Below are 17,810 nucleotides of genomic sequence, written 5' to 3'. Positions count from 1 at the left end.
TCGCCCGAGGAAGCGATGGACTTTGCCAGCATGAAAGGGCTGGCAGGGGACTGAGGTATTTGAACTTTAGTTGCAGTGTTCATGTTAAAAATACTTTTGTTTTTTTCACTATATTTGTAATGCCTTCTGTATCGAACCTGGAACTGCCGCGTATTTCTGTAAGTTAAAGTTTCCATTTGTACTGATGGGGGATGGCGGTGTGAATTTCCGATATGGGGTTTTTCTTTTCTTTTTATTTCTTTCGGTTAACTGGGCTGGGAATGTTTTCTCTTGCATATGTGTGTCCGAGCCGGGGGGGTGACAATAGGTGGGAAAATGGCTGGCGCCATGGGTGGGGGCTACCAAGCTAGCAGGGCGGGCTGGCTCACGGAAGCGCAGTGGGGGGTGGGGGGGGGGGTGAGCAGATGTTATGCTTGTTGAAGGGGACTGTTTTTCCTGGGGGGTGGAAGGGGGGAGGAAATTGCTCTGCTGACGGGGGAGGGACTGTTGCTGGGGGACAAAAGAGAGGCCGGGGACGGGGGCTGTCTGGGGGCGGGTGTGCGGGCGTGAGCTGGAGATTAAGAAAGGTGATGGCTGATCGGCCGGGGAGGGGGGGCAAGAAGCCCCACAACCAGGCTGATCACGTGGAATGTTAGAGGGCTAAATGGGCCGGTTAAGAGGGCACGCGTATTCGTGCACTCAAGGGGACTGAAGGCGGACGTGGCAATGTTACAGGAGACGCATCTTAGGGTAATCGATCAGAATAGACTAAGGAAGGGATGGGTCGGGCAGGTATTTCATTCGGGGCTGGACACTAAGACTAGAGGAGTCGCGATCCTGATTAACAATCGAGTGTCATTCGAGGCGGGAAGAATAGTTGCGGATGTGGGAGGTCGGTACATCATGGTTAGTGGGAAGCTGGAAGGGCTGCCAGTGGTACTCGTGAATGTGTACGTGCCAAATTGGGATGATGTGGAGTTTATAAGGAGGATGTTGGGGAAGATTCCAGACCTGGACTCTCATACGCTGATCATGGGGGAGACTTCAACACAGTCATTGACCCAAGGCTAGACCAGTCGAGCTCAAGGACAGGCAGGGTGCCAGCAATGGCAAAGGAGCTAAAGGGGTTTTACATAAAGGGTACTCCCGGATTGACTTTTTCATCTTGAACAGGGCTTTACTGATGGGGGTAGTGGACACTGAGTACTCAGCGATCACGGTCTTGGACCATGTCCTGCACTGAGTGGACTTACAGGAGTGTGGCCAGCGCCCGCATTGGAGATTGGATGTCGGACTGTTAGCGGAAGAGGAGGTGTGCGGGTGGGTGAGGAAGAACTATCTGGAAGTTAATGACACAAGGGAAGTCTCGGCAGCAATGGTCTGGGAGGCGCTGAAGGCGGTGGTCAGAGGGGAGCTGATTTTGATACGGGCCCACAGGGAGAAGGTGGATAGAGCAGAGACGGATCGACTGATAGGGGAAATACTTCAGGTCGACAGGAGATATGCAGAGACCCCAGAGGCAGGGCTTTTATGGGAACGACGGAGGCCACAGGTGGAGTTTGGCTTGCTAACTACAGGGAAGGTAGTGGAGCAGCTGAGGAAGACGAGGGGGGCGATATATGAGTATGGAGAGAAGGCCAGTAGAATGCTTGCGCAGCAGCTCAGAAAGAGGGAGGGAGCCAGGGAGATTGGGAAAGTGAAGGACAGAGACGGGAACTTTGTCGGGGATTCAGCAGGTGTTAATAGGGCGTTCAAGGAGTTTTATAGCAGGCTATATGAGTCGGAGCCCGCAGCTGGGCAGGAAGGGATGAGGCAATTCTTAGGAGGGCTGAGGTTCCCGAAGGTGGACGAAGGGTTGGTAGAAGGGCTGGGGGGGCCCCGATCGGGATGGAAGAAATAGCAGAAGAGCTGAAGGCCATGCAGTCGGGTAAAGCCCCGGGACCGGACGGGTACCCAGTGGAGTTTTATTAAAAGTTCTCTGGTATACTGGGGTCGCTGCTGATGAGGACATTTAATGAGGCAAGGGAGAGAGGGGGGCTGATGTCACAGGCCACGATCTCACTGATTTTGAAGCGGGGGAAGGACCCGGAGCTATGCGGGTCCCACAGGCCGATCTCCTTACTAAATGTTGACGCCAAACTGTTGGCCAAAATCTTGTCCTCGAGGATAGAAAACTGCGTTCCGGATGTGATTGGGGAGGACCAGACGGGATTTGTTAAGGGCAGGCAGTTGGCGGCCAATGTTAGAAAACTGCTGAATGTGATCATGATTCCTCCAGAGGGTAGGGCGTAGAGGTAGTGGTCTCAATGGACGCAGTGAAGGCCTTTGACCGGGTTGAATGGGATTATCTGTGGGAGGTACTGGGGCGGTTTGGATTTGGGCGAGGCTTCATTGACTGGGTCAGGCTGCTGTATCAGGCTCCCGTGGCAAGTATACGGATGAACAGACTTACATCGGGCTATTTTAGGCTGCACCGGGGGACGAGGCAGGGATGCCCCCTCTCCCCACAGCTGCTTGCGCTGGCCACAGAGCCGCTGGCAATTGCGCTGAGAGCCGCAAGGGGCAGGTTCGGGGAGGGGTGGAACACAGAGTCTCGCTACACGCAGATGACCTGCTCCTATATGTTTCTGACCCACTAGAAGGGATGGGAGACATTATGGGGATTCAGGGGGAGTTCGGCCGGTTTTCGGGTTATAAATTGAACATGGGGAAAAGTGAGATGTTCGCGATCCAGGCAATGGGGCAGGAGAGACGACTGGGGGAGTTGCCGTTTAGGGTGGTAGGGGAAGCTTTTGTTATCTGGGCATCCAGTTGGCACGGGAATGGGAATGGCACATAAGCTAAATTTGATCAAAATTTGGTGGACCAAATGAAGGAAGACTTCCGAAGGTGGGACATGCTCCCGCTATCACTGGCTGGGAGGGTACAAACGGTGAAAATGACGGTCCTCCTGAGATCCTGTTTGTTTTTCAGTGTCTCCCCATCTTCATTCCGCGGGCCTTTTTTAAACGGGCTTTGTATGGGCGGGCAAGACGCCGCGAGTAAAAAGTAATAAGTGGGTGGTGATGATGGTGGTGGTTGGGGGGGGGGGGGGGTGGAGTAGAGGCGGCATCATGTAAGGGCATGCGTTTGGGGGCATTGATAACGGCGCCTCTGACGTTTTCGCCGGCACCGTACTCCACCAACCCACGTGGTGGTGGCGGCCCTGAGAGTCTGGGGGCAATGGAGGAAACATGTGGAAGCAGAGGTTGCATCGGTTTGCCCTGGGGAGGCTCGATGGAGGGTTTCGGAAATGGCAAAGAGCAGGGATCGAGCGGATGGGAGATCTGTTCGTAGAGGGGAGCTTTCCCAGCCTGAGGGAGTTCGAGGAGAAATTTGAATTGACGGGAGGGAATGAGTTTAGGTACCTGCAGGCGCGAGACTTCCTATGCAGGCAGGTCTCAACCTTCCCGCTCCTACCACCAAGGGGAATACAAGACAGGGTAATTTCCAGAGTATGGGTGGGAGAAGGGAGGGTTGCGGACATCTATAAGGAACTCATGGGGTCAGAGGAAACTCAGACCGAGGAGCTGAAACATAAATGGGAAGAGGAGTTAGGAGGAGAGATAGAAGATGGTCTCTGGGTGGATGCGCTGAGTAGAGTCAACGCTTCCTCATCATGCGCCAGGCTCAGCCTGATACAATTTAAGGTCATTCACTGGGCACACATGACAGTGGCCCGGATGAGCAGGTTCTTTGAGATAGAAGACAGGTGCGCAAAGTGTGCGGGAGGACCAGCAAACCATGTTCATATGTTCTGGGCATGCCCGAAGCTTGGGGGATTCTGGCAGGGGTGTGTGGATGTCACGTCCAAAATGTTAAAAACAAGGGTGGCACCGTCCGGAGGTGGCAATTTTCGGAGTGTCGGAAGACCTAGGAATCCAGGAGGAGAAGGACGCAGACGTTCTGGCCTTTGCCTCCCTGGTAGCCCGGAGACGGATATTGTTAGCCTGGAGGGACTCAAAGCCCCCGACGTCAGAGACCTGGCTCACTGACATGACTGGCTGTCTCTGTCTGGAGAAAATCTAGTTCGCCCTGAGAGAGTTAATGTCAGGGTTCGTCCGGAAGTGGCAGCCGTTCGTCGACTTCTTTCGGGAAAATTAACCGTCAGCAGAGAGTGGGGCTGGTTTGGGGTTTAATTTAGTTTAGATTAGTGTGTAAGAAAGGTGGGACCTGTGAGGGAGGAAGACGGCCTTTGCATTATGTTAATGTTTGTATGTACACTGTTTTTTCTGTTATTGTTACAAAATCACAAAAACCTGAATAAAATGTTTTATATAAAAAAAAGAAAGCCCATCAACGACTCTCCTTTCTCAGAAGACTAAGGAAATTTGGCATGTCAGCTACGACTCACCAACCTCTACAGATGCACCATAGAAAGCGTTCTTTCTGGTTGTATCACAGCTTGGTATGGATCCTGCTCTGCCCAAGACCGCAGGAAACTACAAAAGGTTGTGAATGTAGCCCAGTCCATCACGCAAACCAGCCTCCCATCCATTGACTCTATCTATAATTCCCGCTGCCTCAGAAAGGCAGCCAGCATAATTAAGGACCTCACGCACCCCGGACATACTCTCTTCCACCTTCTTCCGTCAGGAAAAAGATACCAAAGTTTGAGGTCACGTACCAACCGACTCAAGAACAGCTTCTTCCCTACTGCCACCAGAGTTTTGAATGGACCTACTTGTATTAAGTTGATCTTTTCTCTACACCTTGCTATAACTGTAACATTATATTCTGAAGTCTCTCCTTCCTTCCCTATATACGGTATACACTGTTTGTACAGCATGCAAGAAACAATACTTTTCACTGTATACTAATACATGTGACAATAATAAAATAAATCAAATCAAAATGTATTGCCCCTCAGTGACATCATCTCAAACATTGGCAGTTTCCACATGTACACTGATGAAATTCAGCTCTACCTTGTGATCACCTCTCCTGAGCCCTCCATAAGACACAGGAGCAGAATTAGGCCATTCAGCCCATCAAATCTGCCCCGCCATTCAATCATGGCTGAAATGGTTCTCATCCCCATTCTCCTGCCTTCTCCCCATAACCCCTGATCCCCTTTTTAATCAAGAACCTATCTATCTCTGCCTTAAAAATACTCAGTGATTTGACCTCCACGCACCTCTGCGGCAAAGAGTTCCACAGATTCACCACCCTCTGGCTGAAGAAATTCCTCCTCTCTGTTTTCAAGGATTGTACTTTCAGTCTGAGGCTGTACCCTTTGGGTTCTAGTTTCTCCTACTAGTGGAAACATTCTCTTCACACTCACTCTATTTAGGCCTCTCAGTATTCTGTAAGCTTCAATGAGATCCTTCCTCATCCTTCTGAACTCCATCGAGTACAGACCCAGAGTCCTCAACCGTTCCTCATATGACAAATCCTTCATTCCGGGGATCGTTCTTGTGAACCTCCTCTGGATCCTCTCCAAGGCCATCACATCCTTCCTTAGATACGGGGCCCAAAACTGCACACACTATTCCAAATAGAGTCTGACCAGAGCCGTATACAGCCTCAGAAGTACATCTCTGGTCTTGTATTCTAGTCCTCTCGACATGAATGGTAACATTGCATTTGCCTTCCGAACTACATTCCCAAGACACCTACTCCATCTCCCGCCCTGACAACTCTGAGCGTGAAGCAAACGGGTCATAACTTGACCCGGAGATCAGCATCCGACCACACATTCTCCCCATTACTAAGACTGCATATTTTCATCTCCAAAACATCATTAGACTTCTCATCTGGTTCAGCTCATTTGCTGCTGAAACCCTTACCCACTCCCTTGACTAGCTTATTCCAATGTATTCCTGGTTTGTTTCCTGTGTCTTAACACCGGCCTAGTCCGATTCAACCATCCCCTATGCTTGCTGACCTACACCCTTGATTTCATATCCCTCCATGGTTTCACCTCTCCCTCTCGCTGTAATCTCATGTAGCCCCACAACCCCCATGGATCTCGAGGCTGGTCCAAATCTGGCCTCTTTGACCATCTCTGGCAGCTGTGCCAAGACCATAAACTCTGGAACTCCCTTTCTGAACCACTATGCCCCTCTCTCCTCCTTCAAGACTCTCCTTAAAGCCTGCCTTCCTTGCCCAAACATTTTATACTCTGCCTTGGTATCTCCTCATGTGGTCTGATGTCAAATTGTGTTTGATGCTCCTGTGAAGCATCTTGGACTGTTTTGCTATGTTAAATTTTTACTTCTTCATTACTAATATCTGATTGTAATTAATGTTCAATCTTGAGGTTACTCTTGTGTGTAAACTGCTCTCCGTGGTTACTGAATTGATGCTTCGAGGCTCACTGGTTCAAACTGTGCATTGTTTCCAAGCAGTTATTTATGGGGAACATGCAGACCAGACAGATGAATGGGCTTAGTTTTCACCTTATTCTTGGGTCATTGCATCTGTTAAGAATGGGGTCGGGGGAAGAAGTCAGGAGTAAATAGAAGTGAGGATGATCAACAGGTTTATCTGATTGAAACATATTGTGCAGAACTTTGTAGATTTGGTTGTATGTATGTAACTTGGGCCTTGCCTACAGGGTGTTTAAGTATCTGGATACAGATTTAACTTCTGGAATTGTAGCAATTAAAATGAAATGGAGAATTGTGCAAAGGTACAGTTTAAAGCAGTCCTTTTATAGCTACTGTGTAACTATTGTGTGCCATCAGTGTTAATGCTCAAGTGATGTTTTTTAATTGCTCTTTCAGTCTTCATTTGATGCTGTTTGATGTGCACCTTGAGCAGTGCATTAGATTCAAGCACAGAACCTAGGAGTGTTAATGTCACACTGCGTGACATTGTTTCCCAATGTGCCTGGTTTTATTATTTATGCTGGGGGTTGGCAGGCAGGGGGAAGGAGGCGAAGCTTTTGGCTTGAGGTCTTGGCTTCTGCTTCATATTTTACACTCTTATTGGAGCCAGGTCCTGGAGCTATGGGGGCACGGAATGGAGGTCAGCACCATTTGCAAACAAACAAAATATTCCATCTTCTTTATTACTGCAAATGATAAAACACTTTGACATTTTCTGTTACATTACTATTTTCTGATAGTCCGTCTTTAATTGTGAACATTTGTGGAAAGTTCCAAGCGTCATTTACTTTCTCCTGCATTTTAGCACATATTTATTCTTCTTGCACTTTGTTTCCAATGCCCAATGTGATTTGTTATGCTCTAGGTGTAACATAAGCGGCCTCCTTGTGGTGCACTTGACAAAGGAAGGTTCAGACGTGGAGATAATTTCAACACGTTTATTAAACTGTTTACACTTCTATTACTTGGGTTCGACACTAGTTAATTATAATTTAGTATATCTAAGCCAGAGATCAGAGAGTACTATATTTAGCTTTCACATTTATAGTAGAAATCTAGTGCTAGGAAACAGATAGTTAACAGTAACTTAAAAAAAAATTTTTTTTTAACTTTTAATTTTAATTTACTAATTAATTGATGCAATGTCAGTTAGAGGGGTGCAGTGCTCTGATTGTGAGATGTGGCAGGTCCGGGAGGCTTCCAGCCTCCCGGATGGCTTCATCTACAGAAAGTGCACCCAACTGGAGCTCCTCACAGACCGCATGATTCAGTTGGAGCAGCAATTGGATGCACTTAGGAGCATGCAGGTGGCGGAAAGCGTCATAGATCGCAGTTATATAAATGTGGTCACATCCAAGATGCAGGCAGAGAAATGGGTGACCACCAGAAAGGGCAGGCAGTCAGTGCAGGAATCCCCTGTGGTTGTCCCCCTCTCGAACAGGTATACCCCTTTGGATACTGTCGGGGGGATAGCCTATCAGGGGAAAGCAGCAGCAGCCAGAGCACTGGCACCACGGCTGGCTCTGATGTTCAGAAGGGAGGGTCAAAGCGCAGAAGAGCAATAGTAATAGGGGGCTCTATAATCAGGGGCACAGATAGGTGCTTCTGTGGACGTGAAAGAGACTCCAGGATGGTATGTTGCCTCCCTGGTGCCAGGGTCTAGGATGTCTCCGAACGGGTAGAGGGCATCCTGAAGGGGGAGGGCAAACAGGCAGAGGTCGTTGTACATATTGGTACTAACGACTTAGGCAGGAAGGGGCATGAGGTCCTGCAGCAGGAGTTCAGGGAGCTAGGCAGAAAGTTAAAAGACAGGACTTCCAGGGTTGTAATCTCTGGATTACTCCCTGTGCCATGTGCCAGTGAGGCTAAAAATAGGAAGATAGAGCAGCTAAACACGTGGCTAAACAGCTAGTGTAGGAGGGAGGGTTTCTGTTATCTGGACCACTGGGAGCTCTTCCGGGGCAGGTGTGACCTATATAAGAAGGACGGGTTGCATCTAAACTGGAGAGGCATAAATATCCTGGCCGCGAGGTTTGCTAGTGTCACAAGGGAGGGTTTAAACTAGTATGGCAGGGGGGTGGGCACGGAAGCAATAGGTCAGAAGGTGAGAGCATTGAGGGAGAACTAGGGAATAGGGACAGTGTGGCTCTGAGGCAGAGCAGACAGGGAGAAGTTGCTGAACACAGCGGGTCTGGTGGCCTGAAGTGCATATGTTTTAATGCAAGAAGTATTACGGGTAAGGCAGATGAACTTAGAGCTTGGATTAGTACTTGGAACTATGATGTTGTTGTCATTACAGAGACCTGGTTGAGGGAAGGGCAGGATTGGCAGCTAAACGTTCCAGGATTTAAATGTTTCAGGCGGGATAGAGGGGGATGGAAAAGGGGTGGCGGAGTTGCGCTACTGGTTAGGGAGAATATCACAGCTGTACTACGGGAGGACACCTCAGAGGGCAGTGAGGCTATATGGGTAGAGATCAGGAATAAGAAGGGTGCAGTCACAATGTTGGGGGTTTACTACAGGCCTCCCAACAGCCAGCGGGAGATAGAGGAGCAGATAGGTAAACAGATTTTGGAAAAGAGTAAAAACAACAGGGTTGTGGTGATGGGAGACTTCAACTTCCCCAATATTGACTGGGACTTACTTAGTGCTCGGGGCTTAGACGGGGCAGAGTTTGTAAGGAGCATCCAGGAGGGCTTCTTAAAACAATATGTAGATAGTCCAACTAGGGAAGGGGCGGTACTGGAACTGGTATTGGGGAATGAGCCCGGCCAGGTGGTAGAAGTTTCAGTAGGGGAGCATTTCGGGAACAGTGACCACAATTCAGTAAGTTTTAAAGTGCTGGTGGACAAGGATAAGAGTGGTCCTAGGATGAATGTGCTAAATTGGGGGAAGGCTAATTATAACAATATTAGGCGGGAACTGAAGAACCTAGATTGGGGGCGGATGTTTGAGGGTAAATCAACATCTGACATGTGGGAGGCTTTCAAGTGTCAGTTGAAAGGAATTCAGGACCGGCATGTTCCTGTGAGGAAGAAGGATAAATACGGCAATTTTCGGGAACCTTGGATAACGAGAGATATTGTAGGCCTCGTCAAAAAGAAAAAGGAGGCATTTGTCAGGGCTAAAAGGCTGGGAACAGACGAAGCCTGTGTGGAATATAAGGAAAGTAGGAAGGAACTTAAGCAAGGAGTCAGGAGGGCTAGAAGGGGTCACGAAAAGTCATTGGCAAATAGGGTTAAGGAAAATCCCAAGGCTTTTTACACGTACATAAAAAGCAAGAGGGTAGCCAGGGAAAGGATTGGCCCACTGAAGGATAGGCAAGGGAATCTATGTGTGGAGCCAGAGGAAATGGGCGAGGTACTAAATGAATACTTTGCATCCGTATTCACCAAAGAGAAGGAATTGGTAGATGTTGAATCTGGAGAAGGGTGTGTAGATAGCCTGGATCACATTGAGATCCAAAAAGACGAGGTGTTGGGCGTCTTGAAAAATATTACGGTAGATAAGTCCCCAGGGCCTGATGGGATCTACCCCATAATGCTGAAGGAGGCTAGTGAGGAAATGCTGAGGCCTTGACAGAAATCTTTGGATCCTCGCTGTCTTCAGGTGATGTCCCAGAGGACTAGAGAATAGCCAATGTTGTTCCTCTGTTTAAGAAGGGTAGCAAGGATAATCCAGGGAACTACAGGCCGGTGAGTCTTACTTCAGTGGTAGGGAAATTACTGGAGATAATTCTTTGAGACAGGATCTACTCCCATTTGGAAGCAAATGGACGTATTAGTGAGAGGCAGCATGGTTTTGTGAAGGGGAGGTCGTGTCTCACTAACTTGATAGAGTTTTTCGAGGAGGTCACAAAGATGATTGATGCAGGTAGGGCAGTGGATGTTGTCTATATGGACTTCGTCTATATGGACTTCAGTAAGGCCTTTGACAAGGTCCCTCATGGTAGACTAGTACAAAAGGTGAAGTCACACGTGAGCTGGCGAGGTCATCGAAGGCAGAGAGTAGCAATGGAAGGATGCTTTTCTCATTGGAGGGCTGTGACCAGTGGTGTTCCGCAGGGATCAGTGCTGGGACCTTTGCTGTTTGTAGTATATATAAATGATTTGGAGGAAAATGTAACTGGTCTAATTAGTAAGTTTGCAGACGACACAAAGGTTGGTGGAATTGCGGATAGCGATGAGGACTGTCAGAGGATACAGCAGGATTTAGTTTGTTTCGAGACTTGGGCGGAGAGATGGCAGATGGAGTTTAATCCGGACAAATGTGAGGTAATGCATTTTGGAAGGTCTAATGCAGGTAGGGAATATACAGTGAATGGTAGAACCCTCGGGTATTGAAAGTCAGAGAGATCTAGGAGTCCAGGTCCACAGGTCACTGAAAGAGGAAACACAGGTGGAGAAGGTAGTCAAGAAGGCATACGGCATGCTTGCCTTCATTGGCCGGGGCATTGAGTATAAGAATTGGCAAGTCATGTTGCAGCTGTATAGAACCTTAGTTAGGCCACACTTGGAGTATAGTGTTCAATTCTGGTCGCCACACTACCAGAAGGATGTGGAGGCTTTAGAGAGGGTGCAGAAGAGATTTACCAGAATGTTGCCTGGTATGGAGGGCATTAGCTATGAGGAGCGGTTGAATAAACTCGGTTTGTTCTCACTGGAACGACGGAGGTTGAGGGGCGACCTGATAGAGGTCTACAAAATTATGAGGGGCATAGACAGAGTGGATAGTCAGAGGCTTTCCCCCAGGGTAGAGGGGTCAATTACTAGGGGGCATAGGTTTAAGGTGAGAGGGGCAAGGTTTAGAGTAGATGTCCGAGGGTAGTGGGTGCCTGGAACTCGCTACCGAAGGAGGTGGTGGAAGCAGGGACGATAGTGACATTTAAGGGGCATCTTGACAAATACATGAATAGGATGGGAATAGAGGGATACGGACCCAGGAAATGTAGAAGATTTTAGTTTAGTCGGGCAGCATGGTCGGCACGGGCTTGGAGGGCCGAAGGGCCTGTTCCTGTGCTGTACATTTCTTTGTTCTTTGTACTAATCCTACTATAGCTACCCAGACTGACTAACCAGTTGTTGCAATCCACATGGTGGGAGTGATATTGAATCAACCCTGTGTCTCTACTCACTGACTGGCTCCACTGGAAAGAGGCAGATCATGGGCGGAATTCTCCACAATTGGCGCGATGTCCGCCCACCCTGGGCCAAAAACGGCGCAAATCAGTCCGGCTTCGCGCCGCCCCAAAGGTGCGGAATTCTCCACATCTTGAGCGGCCGAAACCTAACCTTGAGGGGCTAGGCCCGCGCCGGACTGATTTCCGCCCCGCCAGCTGGCGGGAAAGGCCTTTGGTGCCCTGCCAGCTGGAGCGAAACTGACTTTGCCGGGCGGCACATGCTCGGGAGCGTCAGCGGCCGCTCACGGCATCCACGCGCATGCGCAGTGGAGGAGGTCTCTTCCGCCTCCGCCATGGTGGAGACCATGGCGAAGGCGGAAGGAAAAGAGTGCCCCCACGGCACAGGCCCGCCCACGGATCGGTAGGCCCCGATCGCGGGCCAGGCCACCGTGGGGGCACCCCCTGGGGCCAGTTCACCCCCCCCCCAGGACCCCGGAGCCCGCCCTCGCCGCCTTGTCCCGCCGGTAAGAGAGGTGGTTTGATTCTCGCCGGCGGGACAGGCATTCCAGCAGCGGGACTTCGGCCCATCCGGGCCGGAGAATCGCCGGGGGGGGGGGGGGGGGTCCCGCCAACCGGCGCGCCGCGATTCCCGCCCCTGCCGAATATCTGGTGCCGGAGAATTCGGCAACCGGCGGGGGCGGGATTCACGCCAGCCCCCGGCAATTCTCCGACCCGGCGGGGGGTCGGAGAATCCCGCCCCATGTGTGTGGTGTCCTTTATATATGGGTTGGTGTAATGCCCTCCTGTGGTGGTGTCACCTGTGTGTGTATCGTGAATGTCCATTGGTCATGTCCTATCTAACTGATCTATTGGTTGAGTGTGTGTGCATGATGTCCCTGGTGCTCCCTCTAGTGTCTAGCTAGCCTACATGCATTTAGATTGATGCATATCACCACATCCCCCCCTTTTTTATATGTTACATATTTTCTGTACACTTGAAGAAAATTGAACAAAAAACAGGTAGATACGTTAAGATGTATGAACAATAAGTCCAAATCATTCGTGTGAGTCCAAAAACCATCAATCATCATGGCCAAATGTCCCCCTTGGTTATGAATATCATCAACGTCCCTGTGTCACAGGAACCAAGAAGTGGTCAAATCACTTTGCTGTCTGAATTGGAGTCCCTTTCTTTATCGATGTTTGTGATGGTGCTGTCGGATGGCATCTTGTAGCTGATAAGGTGTTGATGTTGAAGAGGTACCATCAACAGTATCATTCGAGATCATGGATGTGCCATATGTTGAAGTTGGATAAGACTGTACATACTGGTTCTGGCCACGTGCTGTGCAGGAAGGGTGATCCTGCTGAGAACCGTTGAAGCTTGTCGAATTGGAAACAGAACTAGAATCTTGTATCTGATAGGAATATGCTGTCTGGCCAGGCTGGGGTGCAGCAAATCCTGGGCTGTAACTAAGGCATCCAGTCTGCAATGCAGACTGCGCTTGCGGTAGTCCTCCTTCGGTCTTGATTCGATTAGTGGGCAATCCGTAGTGCTGGCTTGTTTGAGAATATGCTGCATAGACTGCTGGCTGCTGCATGCCTGAATATTGGGTTTGTCCAGCATGAGCTGTCATTGGCTGCACTGTTGGTGTGGAAATAATGTGTGGATATAGCTGTGGTGAATATTGGTGTATTCCTCTTGGACTGTAGCCGCTGTTTGTTATTACTGACCCAGTGTAATTGTTAAGTGATCCATCTCCTGTCGATGTGGCAGCCGCTGTCACCCTGAGCGTGCCATCACTGAGGTTGTGGTACTCCCTGTCTGGAGTAAAGTCCGGCTTACGTGAATCAGAGTCGGCGTTTGGTTGCTCCCCATCTGGAGTCTTGTCTGTTTTAACTGAGTCAGTGTTGGTTTGTTGATGCTCCCCGTCCGGAGTCTTAGCAGGTTCACTGGAGTCAGCTGAGATTTCTTGAAGCTGCACATCTGGAGTCGGAACATGCAGGAATGCATTGACTTGTGGAGAGGTTCGAGCGAATGAGGGTGGAAGTATTGTGGTGTCACCTGAGTCACCAGTGGTCTCACAGTGATCGTCGAGTGCCTCTGTACACACTAGCTGAGGTCTGTCACTTTGCACATCTTGCATGGGAAGTGGGATGCTGTCGTCACTCGTCTCACATACCATGGGTAGAGCCTCAGTAGCTGCTTGTTGTTCACTTGGGTTGGGTAAATTGTCAGAGTCTTCATCTGGTGGCGCAAACAATGTGGGTGGACTGTCATTGTCTTGCTGTTGTCCTTCATTTGGGCTTGGTCTGTCATCGTCGCTTTGTTCTTCACTGTAGCATGATAAACTGTCATGGTCGTCCTTCTGTGCACTGGAGCATGGTAGACTGTCATCGTCTTCTTGCTGTTTACTTGAGCATGGCAGACTTGCATCATCTGCTGCTAATTGGTCAGAGGAGGTTGCTAAACCCTCATGGTCTTGTTCCTGCAAGGACTGCGCGTCGGAGTCTTGCGTTGCTTCTATCGTGGAAGCTGTCCACGAGCTCGCTGCAGAGGCTTGTGACACTGGAGTCACGTCTTGTGTGTGCATGGACTGCGCTCTGGAGTCTTGCGTTTCTTCTATCGTGGAGTCTGTCCACGAGCTCGCTGTGGAGGCTTGTGACACTGGAGTCACTTCTTGTTCGTGCAAGGACTGCGCTCTCTAGTCTTGCATTTCTGCAATTGTGGAGTCTGTCCACGAGCTCACTGTGGAGGCTTGTGACACTGGAGTCACTTCTTGTTCATGCAAGGACTGCGGTGTGGAGTCTTGCATGTCTTCTTTCGTAGAGTCGGGAACCCTGAGTGGTGCATGGACCATGCTCTGTGTGGCAGCAGGCCGCTCTTTGTGGGCTAGTACCGCTGTCTGTCTCTTGGTTTCAGGCCACAGCATAATCCTGCACTCACGAGTCGGGATGTCATATCTGCTGGGCTGACGATCCTCAAATCCGAAGAACTCGTCGTCACGGTCATCAATGTGCAACACGTCTAGTTGCAGTTCAGATTTGGTACTGGGGTAGCCTCCCAAGGTGGAAGGTTCGTCTGAGTCGTTGTCTTCTAGGACCATATCATCACTGTTTGCGTCGGAGCTGGCATTGGGCTCGCGAGGTCCAGAGAAAATGTAAAGGTCGGTTTTGAAGTATTCAAGGTTGGAATCATCGGTTTGGGCGTAGGTAACTGCTTGTTGCAGGGTTCTTCGGAGGTTAATTTCATTTCCTGGTTCAATTTGAGGCATTGTGCTGTCATTCCAGGTGCAAGAAGGTTGTTTTACGGCTTTAAAAGATTTTGTTTTTGATTTGGGACATTTCCCGTTTAAATGGGTGTGGTCCGGGGCCTCTGACGTCATGATGCATGTGACATCATACGTAGGAAGCTTTTGCACCTGTGCAGCGTCCCGTTCTGTGCGCTTCTCGCGCAACTGCGCAAGTGCAGTCCCTTTAGAAAGATAGACGCCGATCAAAATTGTTCTCTGCTCCGGGACCTCGTCCTCATGGTGAGTATTGGCGCTTTTCTTACCTTTTCTTGCTGGTTGAAGTGTGTTTTCCTCACAGTATTTCCGAATTTGTCCAGAACTGCCTGGAAGTCGCTCCTGTTTTGCCCTTTGGAGAACTTGAATTTTTTAAAGGTTTCTTCTGTTCTGGCACCGGCAATGGTGAGCAGAAGCTCTATCTTTTCAGCATCGGCCACGTCTTCCAGGTCGGCTGCTACCAGGAACATTTCAAAGATTTGCCGGAATACCTGCCAGTTTTCGTGGAGATCGCCGTGGCACTGGAGCTGCTGCGGAACCTGGATCTCAAACATCTTGCCTGGGTATCGTTGCTGGTTGTCACTGTACGCTGAGGTATGGCTATATGGATTGAAACAGTTCACTGCTGGTACCATGATTTGTTATGTTCTAGGTGTAACATAAGCGGCTTCCTTGTGGTGCACTTGACAAAGGAAGGTTCAGACGTGGAGATAATTTCAACATGTTTATTAAACTATTTACACTTCTATTACTCGAGTTCGACACTACTGCTAATCCTACTATAGCTACCCAGACTGACTAACCAATTGCTGCAATCCACGTGGTGGGAGTGATATTGAATCAACCCTGTGTCTGTACTCACTGACTGTCTCCACTGGAAAGAGGCAGATCATGTGTGTGGTGTCCTTTATATATGGGTTGGTATAATGCCCCCCTGTGGTCGTGTCACCTCCGTGTGTATCGTGAATGTCCATTGGTCGCATCCTATCTAACTGATCTATTGGTTGAGTGTGTGTGTGTGATGTCCTTGGTGCTCCCTCTAGTGTCTAGCTAGCCTACATGCATTTACATTGATGCACATGACCACACAATGTTCATTAATCTAGTTCTCCAACTGCACATTGAAGATTACTAGAATTTGTAAGTCACTTAATTGGACTCTATGAATTACTTGCTTTCCCTCAGTTGTTTCTTCAGGTCAATGCCATGCATGCATCAGTGGTTATTCTTAGAACATGAGCTTTATTGTCCACGCAAAAGCGGGTATTTGTCTCTGGCGTCACCTCCAGTATAACATACAGTCATTAGTTAAAAACAATAAATATTTCATGCATACCTACATTTATACATTTGTGCGTATATAACATACATCCAGTCGGTCAAAATGGCACCCCAATCTGTGAACAGCCTTGCCGTTCACCAGCGGGAAATCACTCTAGCACAATGGTTAGCACTGTTGCTTCACGGCGCCAGGGTCCCAGGTTCGATTCCCAGCTTGGGTCACTGTGCGGAGTCTGCACGTTCTCCCCATTTCTGCTTGGGTTTCCTCCGGGCGCTCCGGTTTCCTCCCACAAGTCCCGAAAGATGTGCTGTTAGGTAATTTGGACGTTCTGACTTCTCCTGTGTACCCGAACAGGTGCCGGAATGTGGCGACTGGGGGCTTTTCACAGTAACTTCATTGCATTGTAAATGTAAGCCTACTTGTGGCAATAAAGATTATTATTATTGAATGTGTCCTCGATGGATAGAAACTCCCCGAAGCCCAAAGAACCCACAACAAAATGCTGCTGAATAGCAGTGTTTCTCGGCGCCGCAGCCGCTGGGAAACATCACACTAAACGCACCTGACAGCAGACTCACTTTGAAGTCCACTGAATCACGCCGTAAATGTGGGTGAATGCGATGGGAATGGTGCCAGAATCGGCCGGCGGGATTCTCACTGGTTTTCCCGCCCGAAAATGACACTTGGTCATTTTTTGGGAGAATTTCGCCAAATGTTTCAGTTCCATGGGGAAAATGGGGATATGCGTCCACGCCGGCGGAAAAACACTGGCGATTCACTCTCCAGTTTCCTGCAAAAAATAAAAGGCTTACCTGCAGGGGGCTAGCATGGACCCAGGGAGCTTCACACAGCTTTGGCTGTGGATATGGGCCCCCGTACTTCCGGTTCCGAGTCCGCGCATGCGCACGGCGGCGGCCTCCAGTGGACCAACACGGACAATGTAGGGTCCCTCGATCGGCCGCGCGCGCTGCATCGGACCGGCTGGATCGCTGCCCCGGCCGGCCATAAGGCCCCCCCCCCTGGTGCTCAACCCCTGAGTCCCGACCGACCATACCACATTAGTTCCACGCCGTTGGGAGGGTCTCTGGCAATGGCCCGGAGTATCGCCGGAGCGGCACCAGGCCCGATTCGGTCGGGAACTTCAATTCTCTGCCCAAGAATCCAGCCCATGATCTTTCATTAGAACTTCTTCCAGCATATTCTGCTTTCATTTAAGGTTTTTTCTAGTTTGTTTTGTTACACTTTGCACTAAAACATTGAAGTAAATTTTAAACTACCTGCTACTTAAAGCTTACACAAACATCTGGAAGTATTAAAATGTAAAAAGAAGTATATCCTTCCTCCTGCACTGAAATCCTACTCTCAATAAATTCCACACTGTTTATATTGTACTATAGTGCTTTCCATGTTGCCCTCTGCCCTATCATTGGTTATGAGAGGCTATGATTAACATCAGTGTATATATGAAGATATATAAAGGATTAATGACTACATCATAGTGTAAGACAATCACTAGATGGCAGCACTAAATTCATGTGTGTGTGTGTATATATATATATTATATATATATATATATGTGGACTCAAAGGATCTTGGGTCTCTTCGAACCAGGAGTGACCAGACCAGCAGTGTTAGAGAAATATAGCATAGTTAGCACATGTAGTTAAATATAGTTAATACTTATTCTGTATTACCTTATCACCAGTTATAGTTCTGTAAGAGTGAACAAACTCAACTCAACATTATTTAATTTGTTATTCAATTAAACTTAT

The 17,810-nt window shown here is 49.0% G+C and overlaps 1 protein-coding gene across 1 annotated transcript in view; it reads left to right on the top strand.

Moving 5' to 3' along the window:
* stard9 (StAR-related lipid transfer (START) domain containing 9) overlaps window positions 1-17,810 on the top strand; it is a 388,283-nt gene that overhangs the window by 292,491 nt on the left and 77,982 nt on the right. The window lies entirely within an intron of this gene.

This window comes from Scyliorhinus torazame, chromosome 2, assembly GCF_047496885.1.
Source record: "Scyliorhinus torazame isolate Kashiwa2021f chromosome 2, sScyTor2.1, whole genome shotgun sequence".
Classification (NCBI taxonomy): Eukaryota; Metazoa; Chordata; class Chondrichthyes; order Carcharhiniformes; family Scyliorhinidae; genus Scyliorhinus; species Scyliorhinus torazame.
The sequence above is the reverse complement of the archived record's forward strand: the minus strand, read 5'-3'. Positions and strand labels throughout refer to the sequence as shown.